This window comes from Pseudophryne corroboree, chromosome 8 (assembly GCF_028390025.1).
Source record: "Pseudophryne corroboree isolate aPseCor3 chromosome 8, aPseCor3.hap2, whole genome shotgun sequence".
Taxonomy (NCBI): Eukaryota; Metazoa; Chordata; class Amphibia; order Anura; family Myobatrachidae; genus Pseudophryne; species Pseudophryne corroboree.
Window position 1 is genome coordinate 274677460 of NC_086451.1, and position 25084 is coordinate 274702543.

Here is a 25084-nt window from a genome sequence, read left to right on the forward strand (position 1 = left end):
TATGATTTCCAGGACTACCAAAGTACAATTGGTTTTCATCAAGCTATTTTCGAGATTATATATATATCTCCTATAGTTGACGTCGGCAGCGCATAGCCCATGAAGTACATCACGTGTCATGTGCTGGCTTGGTGGGTATTATAAGGCGTGTGAAAGGCTGTCTGCACACATCACTCGTTGCTGTCAAGGGTACAAAGGGTATTTATTAGAGTTGCAAAAAGGGATGATTATGGGCTCTCGTGCCAATGGTGGCAGTATTTCTGAAACTGTTTGCGTGCTGCTGTGGTGAAGGTGTATCGTGACTGCACAATTACCACCACTGCGAATATGGAAACTGCGGAGCCGACAAGGAAACTGCGGAGCACCACGTAACATTGATGTGAGAGTTGAACGTTGGCTACAAAGGTGCATGAGGGCTGACCAACACGCACAGTGGAGCATATATATATATATATATATATATATATATATATAAAGAATAAACCACCATTGCTGTTTAAATCTGTTTAAAGTCCGGGAGTGCCTCTATCTTTTGGAGTGTATGGTAGGGGGATGGCAGGCCCCGGGAGTGCACCCTGGCAAGGTATCATTGTTCTCTATGGAGTGCCGGCTTTTGGATTTGGATAGATATATATATATATATATATATATATATCTTTCCCTTTCATCCGAGACAACTAAGATTTACCTACAGGCTGGTTGTGGCAGGATAAATTCTAAATTCAAGTCTGCATTTCACTTGGTTTTAATTAGAACCTGTGTTAATCATTAGTCCCAGATTAAAGGGATATTATGGTGCCATAGCCACATTGTCTGTCTATATATATTTACATTATCATGAAAACACATGACCTGTAAGATGCATAGCTAGGTATGACTTACAGTAGCAAACATGGTGCTGAGACACATAGGGGAGAGTTGGATTAGAGGCGATGTTCTCGCCCCCACGAGTCAGTTTGGCTATACGTTGCAATTATGAGAATGCCGGACTCACTATTTTTTATTCACAGCCCCATATTTTGCTAACAATATGTGCAAGCCCAAGCCGCGAGGGAGGAGCGTTCGGATACCATTGCAACGGCAACCTAGCACCCTCGTGTGGGGGGAGTGTTAACTGAATTCACCTTTATGTGGGAGAAAATACTGTAGACAGACTACTGTACATATATTCTTAAACTAACCTTCTGTCCTGACTGCTGGGTATTCATAATGACAATAAACACATTGTCTACAAATGTAGGTTATCATAAATATTGATGAGTTTATTTTAAAAGAAAATACAACAAAATGTTTTATATATATATATATATATATATATATATATATATGCTACCCGGCAACAACTTTAATTCGATCCGATGCACTCCACCATAGGCCGGTCATCCGGACTGTGGAACGCATAAGTTCACCACATACTCAGTTCTTCAAGGCGCTATTTACTAACAGGCCCAGTGGGATCAAATGCGTTCCACCGTAAATCGGACATCCGGGTCGTGGAACGCAAAAAGCCACTACCACAGAGAGAGGTGCGTCTTAAGGGCGCACCACATTCCTATTGAGTTTATAATGCACAGTTAGCAATATAGTATATGTAATCACCTAAATAGGACATATGTGTATATAAAAAAATATACACACATATATATCTAGTTAAGGCTGCAGAGGGAGTAAGTTTTTGTCAGAGGAGAATAAGATATACTGAGTATCATTATAAAGACCATCACATAACAATTCAAGATCTATTACTTGGTCCTAATTATACACATACGATGGATCCCGTCCCAATCATTAATATATGATTCCTCAGAGATCCCTAATGTGTACAATAGGATCCTATATTTCATATTGGTTTTCTGTTTCAAGGTTTGTATAGAACAAAAGAAAAATAAAAAAATTATATATGACAAAAACTTACTCCCTCTGCAGCCTTAACTAGATATATATGTGTGTATATTTTTTTATATACACATATGTCCTATTTAGGTGATTACATATACTATATTGCTAACTGTGCATTATAAACTCAATAGGAATGTGGTGCGCCATTAAGACGCACCTCTCTCTGTGGTAGTGGCTTTTTGCGTTCCACGACCCGGATGTCCGATTTACGGTGGAACGCATTTGATCCCACTGGGCCTGTTAGTAAATAGCGCCTTGAAGAACTGAGTATGTGGTGAACTTATGCGTTCCACAGTCCGGATGACCGGCCTATGGTGGAGTGGATCGGATCTCATTAAAATTGTTGCCGGGTAGCGCCTTGAAGCTCCGATCATGTGACCTTTTGCGTTCCAAAGTCAGGATGTCCGGCCTATGGTGGAGCGCATCGGATCTCACTAAGCTTGTTGCTAGGTAGCGCCTTGAAGCGCCGATCATGTGACCCGCCACTTGAGGACACACTATGATGATGTCCTGTATGCTAATGCGCTTTCACGAATGCGTTCCATGGACCGGAAGTGCGGCCGACGGTGGAACGCACGCCGTTTATTGACTCTATTGTGTAAAAATGGGATGTTGGCTGCAAGAGGGGGTGAGAGAGATATCATTGATATGGTGATACGATATAATACAGTGACCTTTTGATTTTAATATATGTCTGTTGAAATGTCTAATGTATGTAATTGTTTGTGATATGGGGTGTGGGGGAGTTGCTGAGATTAATTGGAGGGAGGGATTTACATGGGTATATAGGTAGCACTAGTTCATTGCACTGGTATCTTGACTCTTGACAAAGGTCAGAACCATGACCGAAACGTCGACAAACTATTTGCTGCCGATGGTTTGAATAAACTTTTTTCTACTTGAAGACTGGTGAGTGCTCCCCTAATTTGGAATTATATATATATATATATATATATATATATATATATATATATACACACACACATACATACATATACACACACATATATATACACACACACACACATATTAATATATATATATATATATATATATATATATACACACACATACACATACATACATACATACATACATACATATACACACACATACTCAAAAGTCGCCCTTTTGTTTCAAAAACTGTGCAGGAAATAGGAAAAATGAATACTCCAGCAAGGTATGGGTGAGGTGGGCTGTCTTTTAGGGTATGTACCGATCAGCGGTGCCATCTTAAAATCGGACATTGTGATGCAATGTTGCTACTTTTTGTACTGTTCTAGACAGAAGCCCGTATCAAATGTGGCTTTACAGTAATGGTACATGCTAAAATCGTAATGGTAAGTAATGGTAACATGCGATATCCACAAATATATGTCACTATTATATAACATGGTGATAATGTGGTGAAATCACAGACTAATAGAAACAATAATACTGAACTTCTTAGGTCTTTATTAAATACTTGGATATAGCAAGTTACCACCTTTCTGTTTCAATTAAGCGCCACCCCTGATGAAGTCAACAATGATGCGTTGGGTGTAAAAGCAGCAACACTGCATCAAGCAGAAAAAATGGTATCAGATGACCGTGTGTGTATTATATATATATATATATATATATATATATATATATATATATAGATATATATAGATATATATATATAGAGAGAGAGAGAGAGAGAGCATTTGTGATTTGTACTGTAGGGTTTTTATATGGTAATATGGTTTTAATAAATGTTGTAATATTTTTGTTATGTGTCAAAATGTGTCACCATCTAGTACATTTTGAAGTAATAGTATATCAACTTTTATGAAATGAAAACATCACTAGTAAGTTAGACCACATATGTTGACAAACTAAGAGGTAACCATCACACTGTGTCTACCAAAGCGCCCTTTAGATTCAAATTAGGTTATACACTGTTAGATAGAACTCTTGCTGTTGGGTTCTCTTAAAGAGGTGCAGCTAACAGCGAGAGTTCTATCTAACAATGTGTAACCTAATTTGAATCTAAAGGATGCTTTGCGAGAGAGAGATCGGCACTCACAGCATCTCATCAATCAAAAATGACTGGTGCCATCCATAATCAAACCAGCAGCTGGTGGCACTCACAGACTTAGCAGAAACCAAGTACTTCAGCGTTTTGATTTTGCTTCAGAAAATCATCATTAGGAATAACAAACAATTAACATTTATTACCTTCAATACCTTCACCACAGTGCCACACGCGCTGAACGCCGGCGATTCTGGCTCCCGCTGACGTCATCGGTCACTCCCCACTGTGACTGGAACGGCCAGCGTCCGCTCCTCCGTGGTGCTACCATCACAAAGGCAACTAGATACAATAGAGCACTGCTATACATTTCCAATGTCAAACAGTAATAAAATTGTAACATACAGGTAACAATCAAAGATATTTAGTAACTAACACTGTATACATATGTTTTCAGAAAAACTGTTAGCTGAAGTATATTGATAATCTCTACATCCAAATAATTTACAGGAAGCAACTATAAGAAAGATACTCATTCAGTCCATGCGGCTGCACGTGCAGTAATATCCTATTCCGATCTCCTCCCCTCCTAAGTTCTGGCACCTGATCTATCATTTTATATCGCAATGGTGCCAGACTATTAACCCTCCCCTCTTCCCGGGTCTGATGTGGCCGGGCTACCTTGGGGCAGCACTCCATAATATTTATTTAGCACTTGTGTAACACTCCTATTTTTCCACTAATTTCACTCTTTTGAGTATTTTACTAACACCCTTATTTTCGTATCACTTTCTAACATATAGCTCCTGCTTATTCTTCTGAACACATATTAACACTATAGTATGTCAATGGTGTGCTGCCCTGGGGTGGTTGGGCCTGAGCCGACTTTGTGGGGTCCATGCCCTGGACTTATGCTTAGTATTAGGGACCTCCAGCAACAGAGCCGCCGTGAAGTGGCCTGGAGGCTTATCATATTTTTTGCAAAATACATGTAACAAAGATCTCTACATTTTCTATTACAGGTTGAGTATCCCATATCCAAATATCCGAAATACGGAATATTCCGAAATACGGACTTTTTTGAGTGAGAGTGAGATAGTGAAACTTTTGTTTTCTGATAGCTCAATGTACACAAACTTTGTTTAATACACAGTCATTAAAAATATTGTATTAAGTGACCTTCAGACTGTGTATATAAGGTGTATATGAAACATAAATGAATTGTGTGAATGTAGACACACTTTGTTTAATGCACAAAGTTATAAAAAATATTGGCTAAAATTACCTTCAGGCTGTGTGTATAAGGTGCATATAAAACATAAATGAATTCTGTGCTTAGATTTAGGTCCCATTGCCATGATATCTCATTATGGTATGCAATTATTCCAAAATACGGAAAAATCCGATATTCAAAATACCTCTGGTCCCAAGCATTTTGGATAAGGGATATTCAACCTGTATTATATAGTATACAGTTATTGTTACTAACAGCCCTCAGAGCGTGTGGGAAAAATCCTTTTGTTTTTCTTGTCTAGAAGTAACCCTCTCCTACAGCACCTGAGGAATGTTACCAATTTGATTAGAGCAGTTTGCCATTATATACTGCAGTTCAGAGAGGCATAGGCCCTCATTCCGAGTAGTTGCACACACTAGGCCGCCGCCCTCTGGGAGTGTATCTTAGCTTAGCAGAATTGCTAACGAAAGATTATCAAAACTGCTACTAAATAATTCTTAGCAGTTTCTGAGTAGCTCCAGACCTACTCACAGATTGCGATCAGTTCAGTCCGTTTAGTTCCTGGTTTGACGTCACAATCACGCCCTGCGTTCGGCCAGCCACTCCCCCGTTTCTCCAGACACTCCCACGTTTTTCCCTGACACGCCTGCGGTTTTTTTTGCACACTCCCAGAAAACGCTCAGTTACCACCCAGAAACGCCCCTTTCCTGTCAATCATTCACCGATCAGCAGTGCGACTGAAAATCGTTGTTCGACCACCAGCAAATCTACTAAGTTTTGTGTTAAATAACTTTGCGTATGCACTCTGCGTACCATGCGCATGCAGCAACAAATCGCAGCATAGCGAAAATCGTCAACGAGCGGACAACTCGGAATGACCCCATAGATAGAGCCAGCATTAGGAGGGCATGCTGGGTCCTATAGTGCCATTTGCAGGATATAGGGGTGACTACAGGTAAGCTAGCTCTCAATCTGGATACATTTTGTATGTGCCATTATCATGTAGCCATACATTAAGCAATTATATGACCCAGAGTGGATGTAATTATTATTACAGGTTGAGTATCCCATATCCAAATATTCCGAAATACGGACTTTTTTGAGTGAGAATGAGATAGTGAAACCTTTGTTTTTTGATGGCTCAATGTACACAAACTTTGTTTAATACACAAATTTATTAAAAATATTGTATTAAATGACCTTCAGGCTGTGTGTAAGGTGTATATGAAACATAAATGAATTGTGTGAATGTAGACACACTTTGTTTAATGCACAAAGTTATAAAAAATATTGGCTAAAATTACTTTCAGGCTGTGTGTATTAGGTGTATATGAAACAGCAATGCATTCTGTGCTTAGATTTAGGTCCCATCACCATGATATCTCATTATGCTATGCAATTATTCCAAAATACGGAAAAATCCCATATCCAAAATACCTCTGGTCCCAAGCATTTTGGATAAGGGATACTCAACCTGTATTATGCTGTGTGTGAGTTTGGGGCGTGGTACCCCCCCTGGGTCTGGTGTGGCCGGGATACCTTGGGGAAGCACGCCATAATATTTATTTAGCACTTGTGTAACACTCCTATTTTTCCACTAATTTTACTCATGAGTATTTTACCAACACCTTTCTAACATATAACTCCTGCTTCTTTCTTATTAACCCATATTAACACTATAGGATGTCAATGGTGTGCTGCCCTGGGGTGGTTGGGCCTGAGGCGACTTTGTGGGGTCCACGCCCTGGACTTATACTTAGTATTAGGGACCGCCAGCAATAGAGCCGCCGTGAAGTGGCCTGGAGGCTTATCATATTTTTTGCAAAATATATGTAACGAAGAGCTCTAAATTTTCTATTATATAGTATACAGTTCTTGTTACTAATAGCCCACAGAGTGCGTGGGAAAAATCCTTTTGTTTTTCTTGTCTAGAAGTAATCCCCTCTCGCAGCACCTGAGGAATGTTCCCAGTTTGATTAGAGCAGTTTGCCATTATATATTGCTGATCTATAATTTTGCCTGCTAGTACCTGATGTATCGCACTTCTATGCTGCGCCATTCGTCCCTTGAAGGAACGAACAGACTTGCCAATATAAAAAACTACCACAGCGACATCTGATAAAATAGATAGTATACTTGCTGGAGCAGCTAAGTACCTGCCTGATTGGGATCCTCTTACCGGTGTGCTGATGCGCAAAAGAATCACCGGCTTCCATATACGAAAATGTCGTACATCTCAGGCATTTGTACACTCCAGGCTTACGTGTTAAAAAATGTGTCACATTTGGTTGTTGTTTTCATTTGGCAATGTCTGTACATACTAGGCCAGTGATGGCTAACCTTGACACTCCAGCTGTTGTTGAACTACACATCCCAGCATGCCCTGCTACAGTTTTGCTATTTGGCCTTGCTAAAACTGATGCAGGGCATGCTGGGATGTGTAGTTCAACAACAGCTTGGGTGTCTAGGTTAGCCAGTTCTGTACTAGGCTGTCCCTTAGACTCCTCCCCTTTCTTTAACAAGGTAAGAGTTTTTTTATTTGCAACAGATGATAAATGTGAATCTTGTTGTACAACTGGCCATAAACGCTTGGCCTCTTGCATTATGGTGTAATTGTTTACAAAGATAATGGAGAATTATTGTGAATATCCTCTTTTTAATGACCTTGGAAGGAAACTATTGGCTTCTAGCATAGTATTACTGTCAGTGGGTTTTGAGAACAGGTAGGTTTTAAGTATCTTACCACTAATGGAGACCTCTACATCTAGATACTCGACACTAACATCTTGTATGTCATAAGTCAAATTGATATTTTGTTCTTCCGTATTGATGCATTCCATCATATTAAATTCTTGTTTGGAACCCAGCCATATGATAAACACGTCATCTATATAGCGTGTATAAAAATGAATTTTCCCAGAGAAAGACCTCCCAAAGAACAAAGATTTTTCAACCTCAAACAAACATCGGGGATACGCAACGTCCCATAGCGCACCCCAGCGTTTGCAAATAAACCTGGATTATTACATACAGCCGGTGGTGTAAAAGCAACCTGGATTATTACATAGAGCCGGTGGCGCAAAAGCTTAATACATACTTGAAGTACACCAATGCCTTTTTGTCTAAATTACGAGAAATTTCTTCTCCTTGTTTTTTTGTGTACAACTGATGTAATCAGCTTGTACACAAATATACCTCTGGAAAGAGGGGATGAAGCAGTTAAGAAATTGCTTATAGACTTTATAGGGTATGTTGGTCCTAACCTCAGTTTTTTCTTGAAACTTCTGAATTTAGCTTTAAGTAGTAATTATTTGTTGTTTGATGACACTTTTTATTTGCAAACGCTGGGGTGCGCTATGGGAAGTTGCGTAGCCCCGGCGTTTGCGAATGCCTTTATGTTTGTGGTTGAAAAATCTTTGTTCTTTGGGAGGTCTTCATCGGGGAACATTAATTTTTATACATGCTACATAGATGACGTATTCATCATATGGCTGGGTTCCAAAATAGAATTCATTAATACGATGGAATTAATCAATATGGAAGATCCAATATGGAAGATCAGTTTTACATATGACATACAAGATGTAAGTATCCACTATCTAGATGTAGAGGTATCCATTAGTGGTAAGAAACTTAAAACCTCCCTGTAATCAAAACCCACTAACAGTAATACTAAGCTAGAAGCCAAAAGTTTCCATCCACAGATATTAAAAAATAAGAATTTACTTACCGATAATTCTATTTCTCATAGTCCGTAGTGGATGCTGGGGACTCCGAAAGGACCATGGGGAATAGCGGCTCCGCAGGAGACTGGGCACAAAGTAAAAGCTTTAGGACTAGCTGGTGTGCACTGGCTCCTCCCCCTATGACTCTCCTCCAAGCCTCAGTTAGGATACTGTGCCCGGACGAGCGTACACAATAAGGAAGGATTTTGAATCCCGGGTAAGACTCATACCAGCCACACCAATCACACCGTACAACTTGTGATCTGAACCCAGATAACAGAAGGAGCCTCTGAAAAGATGGCTCACAACAACAATAACCCGATTTTTGTAACAATAACTATGTACAAGTAATGCAGACAATCCGCACTTGGGATGGGTGCCCAGCATCCACTACGGACTATGAGAAATAGAATTATCGGTAAGTAAATTCTTATTTTCTCTAACGTCCTAGTGGATGCTGGGGACTCCGAAAGGACCATGGGGATTATACCAAAGCTCCCAAACGGGCGGGAGAGTGCGGATGACTCTGCACCACCGAATGAGAGAACTCCAGGTCCTCCTCAGCCAGGGTATCAAATTTGTAGAATTTAGCAAACGTGTTTGCCCCTGACCAAGTAGCTGCTCGGCAAAGTTGTAAAGCCGAGACCCCTCGGGCAGCCGCCCAAGATGAGCCCACTTTCCGTGTGGAATGGGCTTTTACAGATTTTGGCTGTGGCAGGCCTGCCACAGAATGTGCAAGCTGAATTGTACTACAAATCCAACGAGCAATCGTCTGCTTAGAAGCAGGAGCACCCAGCTTGTTGGGTGCATACAGGATAAACAGCGAGTCAGATTTTCTGACTCCAGCCGTCCTGGAAACATATATTTTCAGGGCCCTGACTACGTCCAGCAACTTGGAATCCTCCAAGTCCCTAGTAGCCGCAGGCACCACAATAGGTTGGTTTAAGTGAAATGCTGAAACCACCTTAGGGAGAAATTGAGGACGAGTCCTCAATTCTGCCCTGTCCGTATGAAAAATTAGGTAAGGGCTTTTATAGGATAAAGCCGCCAATTCTGATACACACCTGGCTGAAGCCAGGGCTAACAGCATTACCACTTTCCATGTGAGATATTTCAAGTCCACAGTGGTGAGTGGTTCAAACCAATGTGATTTTAGGAATCCCAACACTACATTGAGATACCAAGGTGCCACTGGAGGCACAAAAGGAGGCTGTATATGCAGTACTCCCTTGACAAACGTCTGAACTTCAGGAACAGAAGCTAGTTCTTTTTGGAAGAATATCGACAGGGCCGAAATTTGAACCTTAATGGACCCTAATTTGAGGCCCATAGACAGTCCTGTTTGCAGGAAATGCAGGAATCGACCCAGTTGAAATTCCTCCGTAGGGGCCTTCCTGGCCTCGCACCACGCAACATATTTACGCCAAATACGGTGATAATGTTGTACGGTTACATCCTTCCTGGCTTTGATCAGGGTAGGGATGACTTCATCCGGAATGCCTTTTTCCTTCAGGATCCGGCGTTCAACCGCCATGCCGTCAAACGCAGCCGCGGTAAGTCTTGGAACAGACATGGTCCCTGCTGGAGCAGGTCCTGTCTTAGAGGTAGAGGCCACGGGTCTTCCGTGAGCATCTCTTGAATTTCCGGGTACCAAGTCCTTCTTGGCCAATCCGGAGCCACGAGTATAGTCTTTACTCCTCTCCTTCTTATGATTCTCAGTACTTTTGGTATGAGAGGAAGAGGAGGGAACACATACACTGACCGGTACACCCACGGTGTTACCAGAGCGTCCACAGCTATTGCCTGAGGGTCCCTTGACCTGGAGCAATATCTGTCCAGTTTTTTGTTGAGGCGAGACGCCATCATGTCCACCTTTGGTTTTTCCCAACGGTTTACAATCATGTGGAAGACTTCTGGGTGAAGTCCCCACTCCCCCGGGTGAAGATCGTGTCTGCTGAGGAAGTCTGCTTCCCAGTTGTCCACTCCCGGAATGAACACTGCTGACAGTGCTATCACATGATTTTCCGCCCAGCGAAGAATCCTTGCCACTTCCGTCATTGCCCTCCTGCTTCTTGTGCCGCCCTGTCTGTTTACGTGGGCGACTGCCGTGATGTTGTCCGACTGGATCAATACAGGCTGACCCTGAAGCAGAGGCCTTGCCTGACTTAGGGCATTGTAAATGGCCCTTAGTTCCAGGATATTTATGTGAAGTGACGTTTCCATGCTTGACCACAAGCCCTGGAAATTTTTTCCCTGTGTGACTGCTCCCCAGCCTCTCAGGCTGGCATCCGTGGTCACCAGGACCCAATCCTGAATGCCGAATCTGCGGCCCTCTAGGAGATGAGCACTCTGTAACCACCACAGGAGAGACACCCTTGTCCTTGGAGACAGGGTTATCCGCTGATGCATTTGAAGATGCGATCCGGACCATTTGTCTAGCAGATCCAACTGAAAAGTTCTTGCGTGGAATCTGCCGAATGGAATCGCTTCGTAAGAAGCCACCATCTTTCCCAGGACCCTTGTGCACTGATGCACTGACACCTGGCCTGGTCTTAGGAGTTTCCTGACTAGGTCGGATAACTCCCTGGCTTTCTCTTCCGGGAGAAACACCTTTTTCTGTACTGTGTCCAGAATCATCCCTAGGAACAGCAGACGTGTCGTCGGAATCAGCTGCGATTTTGGAATATTTAGAATCCATCCGTGCTGTCGTAGTACGATTTGAGATAGTGCTACTCCGACCTCTAACTGTTCTCTGGACCGTGCCCTTATCAGGAGATCGTCCAAGTAAGGGATAATTAAGACGCCTTTTCTTCGAAGAAGAATCATCATTTCGGCCATTACCTTGGTAAAAACCCTGGGTGCCGTGGACAATCCAAACGGCAGCGTCTGAAACTGATAGTGACAGTTCTGTACCACAAACCTGAGGTACCCTTGGTGAGAAGGGCAAATTGGGACATGGAGGTAAGCATCCTTGATGTCCAGAGACACCATGTAGTCCCCTTCTTCCAGGTTCGCTATCACTGCTCTGAGTGACTCCATCTTGAACTTGAACCTTTTTATGTAAGTGTTCAAGGCTTTCAGATTTAAAATGGGTCTCACCGAGCCGTCCGGCTTCGGTACCACAAACAGCGTGGAGTAATACCCCTTTCCCTGTTGTAGGAGGGGTACCTTGATTATCACTTGCTGGGAATACAGCTTGTGAATGGCTTCCAATACCGCCTCCCTGTCGGGGGTAGACGTTGGTAAAGCAGACTTCAGGAACCGGCGAGGGGGAGACGTCTCGAATTCCAATTTGTACCCCTGAGATACTACCTGCAGGATCCAGGGGTCCACTTGCGAGTGAGCCCACTGCGCGCTGAAATTCTTGAGACGGGCCCCCACCCCCTGAGTCCGCTTGTAAGGCCCCAGCGTCATGCTGAGGACTTGGCAGAAGCGGGGGAAGGCTTCTGTTCGTGGGAAGAAGCTGTCTGTTGCAGTCTTTTTCCCCTTCCTCTGCCCCGGGGCAGATATGAGTGGCCTTTTGCCCGCTTGCCCTTATGGGGACGAAAGGACTGAGCCTGAAAAGACGGTATCTTTTTCTGCTGCGAGGTGACTTGGGGTAAAAAGGTGGATTTCCCAGCCGTTGCCGTGGCCACCAGGTCCGATAGACCGCCCCCAAATAACTCCTCCCCTTTATACGGCAATACTTCCATATGCCGTTTGGAATCCGCATCCCCTGACCACTGTCGCGTCCATAATCCTCTTCTGGCAGAAATGGACATCGCACTTACTCTTGATGCCAGAGTGCAAATGTCTCTCTGTGCATCTCGCATATATAGGAATGCATCCTTTAAATGCTCTATAGTCAATAATATATTGTCCCTGTCCAGGGTATCAATATTATCAGTCAGGGAATCCGACCAAGCCACCCCAGCACTGCACATCCAGGCTGAGGCGATTGCTGGTCGCAGTATAACACCAGTATGTGTGTATATACTTTTAAGGATATTTTCCAGCCTCCTATCTGCTGGCTCCTTAAGGGCGGCCGTTTCTGGAGACGGTAACGCCACTTGTTTTGATAAGCGTGTGAGCGCCTTATCCACCCTAGGGGGTGTTTCCCAACGAGCCCTAACCTCTGGTGGGAAGGGATATAGTGCCAATAATTTTTTTAGAAATTAGCAGTTTTTTGTCGGGGGTAACCCACGCTTCATCACACACTTCATTCAATTAATCTGATTCAGGAAAAACTACGGGTAGTTTTTTCACACCCCACATAATACCCCTTTTTGTTGTACTTGCAGTATCAGAGATGTGCAAAACCTCCTTCATTGCCGTGATCATGTAACGTGTGGCCCTTCTGGAAAATACGTTTGTTTCTTCACCGTCGACACTGGAGTCAGTGTCTGTGTCTGGGTCCGTGTCGACCCACTGAGGTAACGGGCGTTTAATAGCCCCTGACGGTGTTTGAGACGCCTGGACAGGCACTAACTGAGCTGCCGGCTGTCTCATGTCGTCAACAGTTTTCTGTAACGTGCCGACACTGTCACGTAATTCCTTAATTACGGCCATCCATTCAGGTGTCGACTCCCTAGGGGGTGACATCACCATTATAGGCAATTGCTCCGCCTCCACATCATTTTCCTCCTCATACATGTCGACACACACGTACCGACACCCAGCACACACACAGGGAATGCTCTGATAGAGGACAGGACCCACTTAGCCCCTTGGGGAGACAGAGGGAGAGTTTGCCAGCACACACCAGAGCGCTATATATGTATAGGGACAACCTTACAATAAGTGTCTATCCCTTATAGCTGCTTATATCTGTTATTTTGCCAAATAAGTGCCCCCCTCTCTTTTTTACCCTGTTTCTGTAGTTGCAGGATGCAGGGGAGATTCTGGGAGCCTTCCTACCAGCGGAGCTGTGTGGGAAAAATGGCGCTGTGTGCTGAGGAGATAGGCCCCGCCCCCTTCACGGCGGGCTCTTCTCCCGCTTTTTACTGGAAAACTGGCAGGGGTTAAATACATCCATATAGCCCAGGAGCTATATGTGATGTATTTTTTGCCAAATAAGGTAAATTCATTGCTTCCCAGGGCGCCCCCCCCAGCGCCCTGCACCCTCAGTGACCGAAGTGTGAAGTGTGCTGAGAGCAATGGCGCACAGCTGCAGTGCTGTGCGCTACCTTATGAAGACAGGAAAGTCTTCTGCCGCCGATTTATGGACCTCTTCTTGCTTCAGCATCTGTAAGGGGGCCGGCGGCGCGGCTCCGGGACCCATCCATGGCTGGGCCTGTGATCGTCCCTCTGGAGCTAATGTCCATATTCGCAACTCCTCAAGGTCCCCAGAATTTGCAGTGAGATTGATGATGAGAAAAAACACAAAGAACATGAGGGAAAAATTTCTGCAAAGAGGCTATAGGAGTGAGGATCTAGATACGGCAATGCAGAAAGGCCAGGAAGCTCCAAAAATAGCGGTGCAGAAGGTGGATAAGGAGTTTGACTCAATTATCTGGGTAAACAACTACACCAAAGCCAGTACCCTCATAACGCAGGAGGCCAAGCGTTTATGGCCAGCTGTACAACAAGATTCACATTTATCATCTGTTGCAAATAAAAAACTCTTACCTTGTTATAGAAAGCGGTGGAGCCTAAGGGACAGCCTAGTATGTACAGACATTGACAAATTAAAACAACCACCGAAGGTGACAAATTTTTTAACACATAAGCCTGGAGTGTGCAAATGCCTGGGATGTACGAAATGTTCGTATATGGAAACCGGTGATACTTTTGCGCATCCGCACACCGGTAAGAGGATCCCAATCAGGCAGGTACTTACCTGCTCCAGCAAGTATACTATCTATTTTATCAGATGTCGCTGTGGTAGTTTTTATATTGGCAAGTCTGTTCGTTCCTTTAAGGAACGAATGGCGCAGCATAGAAGTGCGATAAATCAGACACTAGCAGGCAAAATTATAGATCAGCCTGTAGCCAGGCATTTCAAGCAGTATGGTCATAGTCTGGCACCATTGCGATACAAAATGATAGCTCAGGTGCCAGAACTTAGGAGGGGAGGAGATCGGAATAGGATATTACTGCACGTGCAGCCGCACAGACTGAATGAGTATCTTTCTTATAGTTGCTTCCTGTAAATTATTCGAATGTAGAGATTATCAATATACTTTAACTAACATAGTTTTTCTGAAAACATATGTATCCAGTGTTAGTTACTAAATATCTTTGCTTTTTACACGTATGTTACAATTTTATTACTGTTTATCATTGGAAAAGTATAGCAGTGCTCTATTGTATCTAGTTGCCTTGGAGATGGTAGTACCGGGGAGGAGCTGGCACTGGCCGTTCCAGTCACAGTGGGGAGTGACTGATGACGTCAGCGGGAGCCGGAAGCCGCTGGCATTCAGCACGTGTGGCACTGTGGTGAAGGTATTTAAGGTAAAACTTTTTAATTGTTTGTTATTCCTGATGACGATTTTCTGAAGTAAAATCGAAACGTTGAAGTACTTAGTTTCTGTTGTAAGTCCGTGAGTGGCGCCAGCTGCTGGTTTAATACATAATATAAAAAAAAAAATATATATATATATATATATATATATATATATATATATAAATAAAATAAGAATTTACTCACCGGTAATTCTATTTCTCGTAGTCCGTAGTGGATGCTGGGTACTCCGTAAGGACCATGGGGAATAGACGGGCTCCGCAGGAGACTGGGCACTCTCAAAAGAAAGATTAGGTACTATATCTGGTGTGCACTGGCTCCTCCCTCTATGCCCCTCCTCCAGACCTCAGTTAGGGAAACTGTGCCCGGAAGAGCTGACATTACTAGGAAAGGATTTGGAATCCAGGGAAAGGATTTGGAATCCAGCCACACCAATCACACCCTACAACTTGTGATAAATATACCCAATTAACAGTATGAACAACAACTGAGCCTCATTCAACAGATGGCTCAGAACAATAACCCTATAGTTAAGCAATAACTATATACAAGTATTGCAGAAAGTCCGCACTTGGGACGGGCTCCCAGCATCCACTACGGACTACGAGAAATAGAATTACCGGTGAGTAAATTCTTATTTTCTCTGACGTCCTAGTGGATGCTGGGTACTCCGTAAGGACCATGGGGACTATACCAAAGCTCCCAAACGGGCGGGAGAGTGCGGATGACTCTGCAGCACCGAATGAGCAAACTCAAGGTCCTCCTCAGCCAGGGTATCAAACTTGTAGAATTTTGCAAAAGTGTTTGATCCCGACCAAGTAGCAGCTCGGCAAAGTTGTAAAGCCGAGACCCCTCGGGCAGCCGCCCAAGAAGAGCCCACCTTCCTCGTGGAATGGCTTTTACTGATTTAGGATGCGGCAGTCCAGCCGCAGAATGTGCAAGTTGAATCGTGCTACAGATCCAGCGAGCAATACTCTGCTTTGAAGCAGGAGCACTCAGCTTGATTGGTGCATGCAGGATAAACAGCGAGTCAGTTTTTCTGACTCTAGCCGTCCTGGAAACATAGATTTTCAGGGCCCGGACTACTTCCAGCAACTTGGAATCCTCCAAGTCCCGAGTAGCCGCAGGCACCACAATAGGTTGGTTCAAATGAAACGCTGATACCACCTTTGGGAGAAATTGGGGACGAGTCCTCAATTCTGCCCTGTCCATATGGAAAATCAGATATGAGCTTTTACAGGACAAAGCCGCCAATTCTGACACACGCCTAGCTGAGGCCAAGGCCAACAGCATGACTACCTTCCACGTGAGATACTTCAACTCCACGGTCTGAAGTGGCTCAAACCAATGTGATTTTAGGAAATCCAACACCACGTTGAGATCCCAAGGTGCCACTGGAGGCACAAAAGAAGGCTGAATATGCAGCACTCCCTTAACAAACGTCTGAACTTCAGGCAGTGAAGCCAGTTCTTTTTGAAAGAAAATAGACAGGGCCGAAATCTGGACTTTAATGGATCCCAATTTTAGGCCCATAGTCACTCCTGACTGTAGGAAGTGCAGAAATCGACCCAGCTGAAATTCCTCTGTTGGGGCCTTCCTGGCCTCACACTAAGCAACATATTTTCGCCATATGCGGTGATAATGTTTTGCTGTCACATCCTTCCTAGCTTTTATCAGCGTAGGAATTACTTCAACCGGAATGCCCTTTTCCATTAGGATCCGGCGTTCAACCGCCATGCCGTCAAACGCAGCCGCGGTAAGTCTTGGAACAGACAGGGCCCCTGCTGTAGCAGGTCCTGTCGGAGCGGCAGAGGCCAAGGGTCCTCTGAGATCATTTCTTGAAGTTCCGGGTACCAAGTTCTTCTTGGCCAATCCGGAACGATGAGTATAGTTCTTACTCCTCTCTTTCTTATTATCCTCAGTACCTTTGGTATGAGAGGAAGAAGAGGGAACACATAAACCGACTGGTACACCCACGGTGTCACTAGAGCGTCCACAGCTATCGCCTGAGGGTCCCTTGACCTGGCGCAATATCTTTTTAGCTTTTTGTTGAGGCGGGACGCCATCATGTCCACCTGTGGCCTTTCCCAACGATTTACAATCAGCTGGAAGACTTCTGGATGAAGTCCCCACTCTCCTGGGTGGAGGTCGTGCCTGCTGAGGAAGTCTGCTTCCCAGTTGTCCACTCCCGGAATGAACACTGCTGACAGTGCTAGCACGTGATTCTCCTCCCATCGGAGAATCCTTGTGGCTTCTGCCATCGCCATCCTGCTTCTTGTGCCGCCCTGTCGGTTTACATGGGCGACAGCCGTGATGTTGTCTGATTGAATCAGCACCGGCTGGCTTTGAAGCAGGGGTTCTGCTTGACTTAGGGCATTGTAAATGGCCCTTAGTTCCAGAATATTTATGTGTAGGGAAGTCTCCTGACTCGACCATTGTCCTTGGAAGTTTCTTCCCTGAGTGACTGCCCCCCAACCTCGGAGGCTTGCATCCGTGGTCACCAGGACCCAGTCCTGAATGACGAATCCGCGGCCCTCGAGAAGATGAGCACTCTGCAGCCACCACAGCAGAGACACCCTGGCCCTCGGGGACAGGGTGATCAGCCGATGCAACTGAAGATGCGATCCGGACCACTTGTCTAACAGATCCCACTGAAAGATCCTTGCATGGAACCTGCCGAAGGGAATTGCTTCATAAGAAGCTACCATCTTTCCCAGGACTCGCGTGCAGTGATGCACCGACACCTGTTTTGGTTTCAGGAGGTCTCTGACCAGAGATGACAACTCCATGGCCTTCTCCTCCAGGAGAAACACCTTCTTCTGTTCTGTGTCCAGAATCATGCCCAAGAACAGCAGACGCGTCGTAGGAACCAGCTGCGACTTTGGGATATTCAGAATCCAGCCGTGCTGTTGTAGCACTTCCTGAGATAGTGCTACTCCGACCAACAACTGCTCCTTGGACCTTGCCTTTATAAGGAGATCGTCCAAGTACGGGATAATTATAACTCCCTTCTTTCGAAGGAGTATCATCATTTCGGCCATTACCTTGGTAAATACCCTCGGAGCCGTGGACAGACCAAACGACAACGTCTGGAATTGGTAATGGCAGTCCTGTACCACAAACCTGAGGTACTCCTGGTGAGGTGGGTAAATGGGGACATGTAGGTAAGCATCCTTGATGTCCAGTGACACCATAAAATCCCCCTCTTCCAGGCTTGCATTAACTGCCCTGAGCGATTCCATTTTGAACTTGAACTTCCTTATATAAGTGTTCAATGATTTCAAATTTAGAATGGGTCTTACCGAACCGTCTGATTTCGGTACCACAAACATTGTGGAATAGTAACCCCGTCCCTGTTGAAGGAGGGGAACTTTGATTATCACCTGCTGAAGGTACAGCTTGTGAATAGCCGCCAGTACTACCTCCCTTTCCTTGGGAGTAGCTGGCAAGGCTGATTTGAGGTAACGGCGAGGGGGAGACGTCTCGAACTCCAGCTTGTATCCCTGAGATACCACTTGTAGAACCCAGAGATCCACCTGTGAGCGAACCCACTGGTCGCTTAAGTTCCCGAGACGGGCCCCCACCGCACCTGGCTTCACCCGTGGAGCCCCAGCGTCATGCGGTGGACTTAGTGGAAGCAGGGGAGGATTTTTGTTCCTGGGAACTGGCTGTCTGGTGCAGCTTTTTCCCTCTACCCCTGCCTCTGGGCAGAAAGGACGCGCCTCTGACCCGCTTGCCTTTCTGAGGCCGAAAGGACTGTACTTGATAATACGGTGCTTTCTTAGGCTGAGAGGGAACCTGAGGTAAAAAAGTCGACTTCCCAGCTGTTGCTGTGGATACGAGGTCCGAGAGACCGTCCCCAAACAATTCCTCACCCTTATAAGGCAAAACTTCCATGTGCCTTTTAGAATCCGCATCACCTATCCACTGCCGAGTCCATAATACTCTCCTGGTAGAAATGGACATTGCATTAATTCTAGATGCCAGCCGGCAAATGTCCCTCTGTGCATCCCTCATATATAAGACTACGTCTTTAATATGCTCTATGGTTAGCAAAATAGTATCCCTGTCAAGGGAATCAATGTTATCTGACAGGGAATCAGACCATGCTGCTGCAGCACTACACATCCATGCTGAAGCAATAGCAGGTCTCAGTATAGTACCTGAGTGTGTATACACAGACTTCAGGATAGCCTCCTGCTTTCTATCTGCAGGCTCCTTTAAGGCGGCCGTATCCTGAGACGGCAGTGCCACCTTTTTTGATAAGCGTGTGAGCGCCTTGTCCACCCTAGGGGATGTTTCCCAACGCAACCTGTCCGTTGGCGGGAAAGGGTACGCCATTAGTAACCTCTTAGAAATCACTAATTTCTTATCTGGGGAACACCACGCTTCTTCACACAATTCATTTAACTCATCAGATGGGGGAAAAGTCACTGGCTGCTTTTTCTCCCCAAACATAATACCCTTTTTAGTGGTAACCGGGTTAATGTCAGAAATGTGCAACACATTTTCATTGCCGTAATCATGCATCGGATGACCCTTGTGGATTGTACATTTGTCTCATCCTCGTCTACACTGGAATCAGACTCCGTGTCGACATCTGTGTCTGCCATCTGATGTAGCGGGCGTTTTTGAGCCCCTGATGGCCTCTGAAACGCTTGGGCAGGCTCGGGCTGAGATGCCGGCTGTCCAAAAGCTGTGACGTCATCGAACCTTTTATGCAAGGAGTTAACACGGTCGGTTAATACCTTCCACATATCCATCCACTCTGGTGTCGGCCCCGCAGGGGGCGACATCACACTTATCGGCTCCTGCTCCGCCTCCACGTAAGCGTCCTCATCAAACATGTCGACACAGCCGTACCGACACACCGCACACAAACACAGGGAATGCTCTGACTGAGGACAGGACCCCACAAAGTCCTTTGGGGAGACAGAGAGAGAGTATGCCAGCACACACCAGAGCGCTATATAACAGAGGGATTTACACTAATACAGTGAATTTTCCCCCAATGGCTGCTTATATCACCTTTTGCGCCTAAATTTATGTGCCCCCCCCCCCCCCCCCCTCTCTTTTTTTACCCTTCTCGTAGTGTATACTGCAGGGGAGAGCCTGGGGAGCGTCCTTCCAGCGGAGCTGTGAAGAGAAAATGGCGCTGGCTGTGATGAGGAAGATAGCCCCGCCCCTTCAGCGGCGGGCTTTTCCCGCTTTTTTAATAATATTTATGGCGGGGGATTAGGCACATATACAGTTTATAACTGTATTATGTGCATTTTGCCAAAAAGGTTTACATATTGCAGCCCAGGGCGCCCCCCCCCCCCAGCGCCCTGCACCCACCAGTGACCGGAGCGTGTGGTGTGCTGTGGGAGCAATGGCGCACAGCTGCAGTGCTGTGCGCTACCTTAGTGAAGACCGGAGTCTTCAGCCGCCGATTTTCTCCTGGAATCTTCCGTCTTCTGGCTCTGCAAGGGGGACGGCGGCGCGGCTCCGGGAACGGACGATCGAGGTCAGGTCCTGTGTTCGATCCCTCTGGAGCTAATGGTGTCCAGTAGCCTTAGAAGCACAAGCTAGCTGCAAGCAGGTAGGTTTGCTTCTCTCCCCTAAGTCCCTCGTAGCAGTGAGTCTGTTGCCAGCAGATCTCACTGAAAATAAAAAACCTAACAAATACTTTCTTTTTTAGTGAGCTCAGGAGAGCCCACTAAGTGCATCCAGCTCTGGCCGGGCACAGATTCTAACTGAGGTCTGGAGGAGGGGCATAGAGGGAGGAGCCAGTGCACACCAGATATAGTACCTAATAATTCTTTTGAGAGCGCCCAGTCTCCTGCGGAGCCCGTCTATTCCCCATGGTCCTTACGGAGTACCCAGCATCCACTAGGACGTCAGAGAAATATATATATATATATATATAATCCTCATCAGCGGCACACAGGACACAATCACAGAGGCGTTGAATGGATATCAACGTTTCAAACCTTTACTGGTTTTTCGTCAGGATACAGGTGTACCAGTAAAGGTTTGAAACGTTGATATCCATTCAATACCTCTGTGATTGTGTCCTGTGTGCCGCTGATGAGAATTCTATATTTACTGCTGCCATGCAGTTATGAGGGCACCGGACCAAATTTTGTTTTTCTATGGGAGTGCAGAGTCTGTGCTGGACTATATATATATATATATATATATATATATATATATATAAAAATAATGATATCACTAAGCTAATTGAGCATCTACCAATATATATGTTTGTTGTGAGAGGCAGAGAGGTTCCTGCATTAGGAGGAGGTGCAGGCCCTGACATGCCACATGAAGCATTATGGGGTCACTCCAAGGTAGGTAGCTCTTAGCTTAGACATATTGTAGTAAGGAGCCATTATCATGTGGCTCCTTGCTGGTTAATCTTAGACCCAGATTGGGGTAATGGAGGTGTGAGGTGTGGTGCCTCTGGACTGGCTGAGCTGGATGGCCTTAGTGTGGCATACATTTACATTCTTTAACACTTTTCACTTATTCATTTTTTAACACTATTTCTCTATTTTAATTGCATTTCATTTTTGTATCACTTTCTCTATAGCTTCGGCTTCCTAAATACTAATTTATTAACACTATAGTTTTTTCACTGGTATGCAACGCTGGGCTTTCTGGCTTATGCTGGTGTTTTGGGGTGCCACACCCTGCACCTAGATATAGCGCTAGGGACCCCAAATATACAGAGACGCCTTGATGCGGCTTTGGGGCTTATTCACATATTTGCGCAAATATGTGTAACGAAGATCTCTGAATTCTATTATCATGTGGAATTTATATCTGGTTACGGTTATCATTCAGGGTGCTGGGGGAAACAAATGCCTTTTTTTCTTGCTTAGAAATACCCCTCCCTTTCGAGCACCTGAATGATATCACTAAGCTAATTGAGCATCTACCAATATATATATATATATATATATATATATATATATATATATATATATATACATACATACAGATCCCTGCACTCTCACATAACTCTGCCAACAACTGGGGTGCCAATCAGAGTCCAACCCACTTAGAGGTGGGACCCATAGTACAGTACAAGGTTATCCACCTAGTGGAACAGATAGCACTCTCCAGACTTTATCTCAATTAATCAGCAAAGAGAATTTAATAAAGGTAATCTCACAGTTCCAGTTTAAAGTCCAATTCCGACGTTTCGGTCCACACCAGGACCTTTGTCAAGGAGTTACAGCATGGTTACAGCAGACATCAGCACAGCACGGTCAGCATAAATGGGAACTGTTGTTACAGAGGAATTGCCTCACCGGCCCCCATTATATACCCCTCCTATTGGCGCTAGTCCCACCTCTCCACTTCCTGGGAGTTATGTGGAACGCATTGCAGGACCATATGCAGCACTTCCTGGTACCCAGGAAGTGTGCTGTGTCCGTGCGAGCCGGCCCGAGCGGCGGGCGCGTCGTGGAACGCAAACCGGAAGCGCGTGTTGGAATATATATATATATATACACATACATACATACATACATACACACACACACACACACACACATATCTATCAGGATGAAGTAAAAGAATTCTCTACCAATGAAGGTGAAAAATACAGGCAAGGTCACAACATGACAGCTGCTGACATTCTGCTGATCACAGACTTCTACCACAGAAAAGCAGATTGCATTAACCCATTTCTAACAATACACACGGGAATAAATCCTAGCAGCCAAGCAATTTCTCCTATTCAGAGAGAGGTTATGGTCATTTGGTCGATAGCACTTAGGTCGACCACTATTGGTAGAAATGCATTAAGTTGACATGGTGGTCAATAGGTCGACATGTACTTTGTAGACATGGAAAAAAGTTGACACAATTTTTTTTTTTTAACTTTTACATACTTTACGTTTTGCGTGGACTACAATTGGAAACGGTAACCTGTGCTGAGCGCAGTGAGGGACCTTGCACGAAGGATGGCAAGTGTAGCGAGCCATGCGAGGGGACATGGTGCACTAATTGGGGTTCCCCGTCACTTTACGAAGAAAACGACAACAAAAACTCATGTCAACCTTTTTCCATGTTGACCTATTGACCATGTCGACCTATTGACCAATAGTGGTCGACCTAATGACTGTCGACCTAAGTGTGGTCGACCTAATGACCCATACCCTCAGAGAGTATAACATTAGAAACATACAGTAGTTTACATGTAGCAGGTCGTATCGCTTTTTAGTATTTTACTTAACATATGTAAGACTGGGCCTAGTGACATCAGGGCAGATATGTCAAAACAGTGGGAGCTTTTCTTATCAGAGGATTCTCTATGGCAGTGGGTCTCACACTTGACCCTCACAGTTCATGTTTTCCAGATCACCTAACAGGTGCACATGTGTATTCATTACTCACAGATACATTTTAAAAGATCCACAGGTGGAGCTGATTATTTCACTTTTGATTCTGTGAGGAAACCTGGAAAACGTGAACTGGACAGAGTTTGAGAACCTATGCTCTAAAACACAGGTTCTCAAACTCGGTCCTCAAAACCCCACACAGTGCATGTTTTCCAGGTCTCCTCACAGAATCACAAGTGAAATAATTAGCTCCACCTGTGGACCTTTTAAAATGTGTCAGTGAGTAATTAATACACCTGTGTACCTGTTGGGTTACCTGCAAAACATGCACTGTGTGGGGTCCTGAGGACCGAGTGTGAGAACCTGTGCTCTAATAGAATGCCACAAAATGCTGGGCAAAAATGAACCTTTTCCCAAATGTCACTGTTGCAAGTACAAATATTAATACAGTGTATCCCCCCCTTTTTAAATGTTATCAGGGGTAAGAAGAAAGTTGTATGTATTGAAACTTCAAAAAAAAAGGATAAAAAAGCAACTGTGACTAGCAAAACCTTCCCACCTATGACTTTTTCCCAAGCTTGCGAGCAGGGCCTTCCTACCTCTATGACTGTTTGTTATTACCCAGTTTTGTTAGATCATTGTTATTTCCAATTGTAAAGCACAACGGAATTTGCTGCTCTATATAAGAAACAGTTAGTTAATAAATAAATAAAATAAATGTGAAGGGCAAATTAAAGTCAGCTAACCCCAATTTCTCTGTGTATGTAGACTGGAAATTAGAACGTTGAGAAGCTGAGAAGGGAACTGAAAAGTCTCTGACATAAATCAAGGAAATGAAGAACTATATTTCGTTGGGCGAAAGGTAGTAAGTATAAAGGAACCGGTCAGATGATATCAGCAATTTGCTTTCAATCCGGTGTACTCCAAATTTGGATCATATGATGCATTGTTTAAGTATCACATCTAGGAGTCTATTGAATTATTGTCAGAATTTCCGACAAGTCGGAAAACCATCAATTTCCGACTTTTTTTGGTCGAACCTGGATTCGATCTATTCAAGTCCAATGCCGTTTTTCCGACTTGTCGGAAAACACGTGGACTGGCGGATTAGCCGCGGATCCATGTATTTTGCCGAATTTGCAGTGTTTCCAACAGGTTTTTGACTCGGATTCGACTGTAAAAAAAAGTTTGATCGGCATTGTCGAAAATCGGCAGAAACTTGTTGGTAATGCCCGCAAATTGAATAGTGAAGTGTCGGATCCTCTCCGTCAGAGAGGATCAGACACTAATTGAATATACCCCTATGTCTAAAAACAAAATCAATCACTGTAAGCTGGTAGAGCAGTAAAAAACTGCTCCTTTGAGCAATTACTATAGACAACAGCAACATTACCAAGTGATGCTAAATATTTCCTAATTCGACGTTTGGGCAGAAGCTAGTACCTACAGCTGTTT

The 25084-nt window shown here is 44.5% G+C and overlaps 1 protein-coding gene across 3 annotated transcripts in view; it reads right to left on the reverse strand.

Annotated features, from left to right (window-relative positions):
• THOC2 (THO complex subunit 2) overlaps nt 1-25084 on the reverse strand; it is a 479267-nt gene that overhangs the window by 79290 nt on the left and 374893 nt on the right. The window lies entirely within an intron of this gene.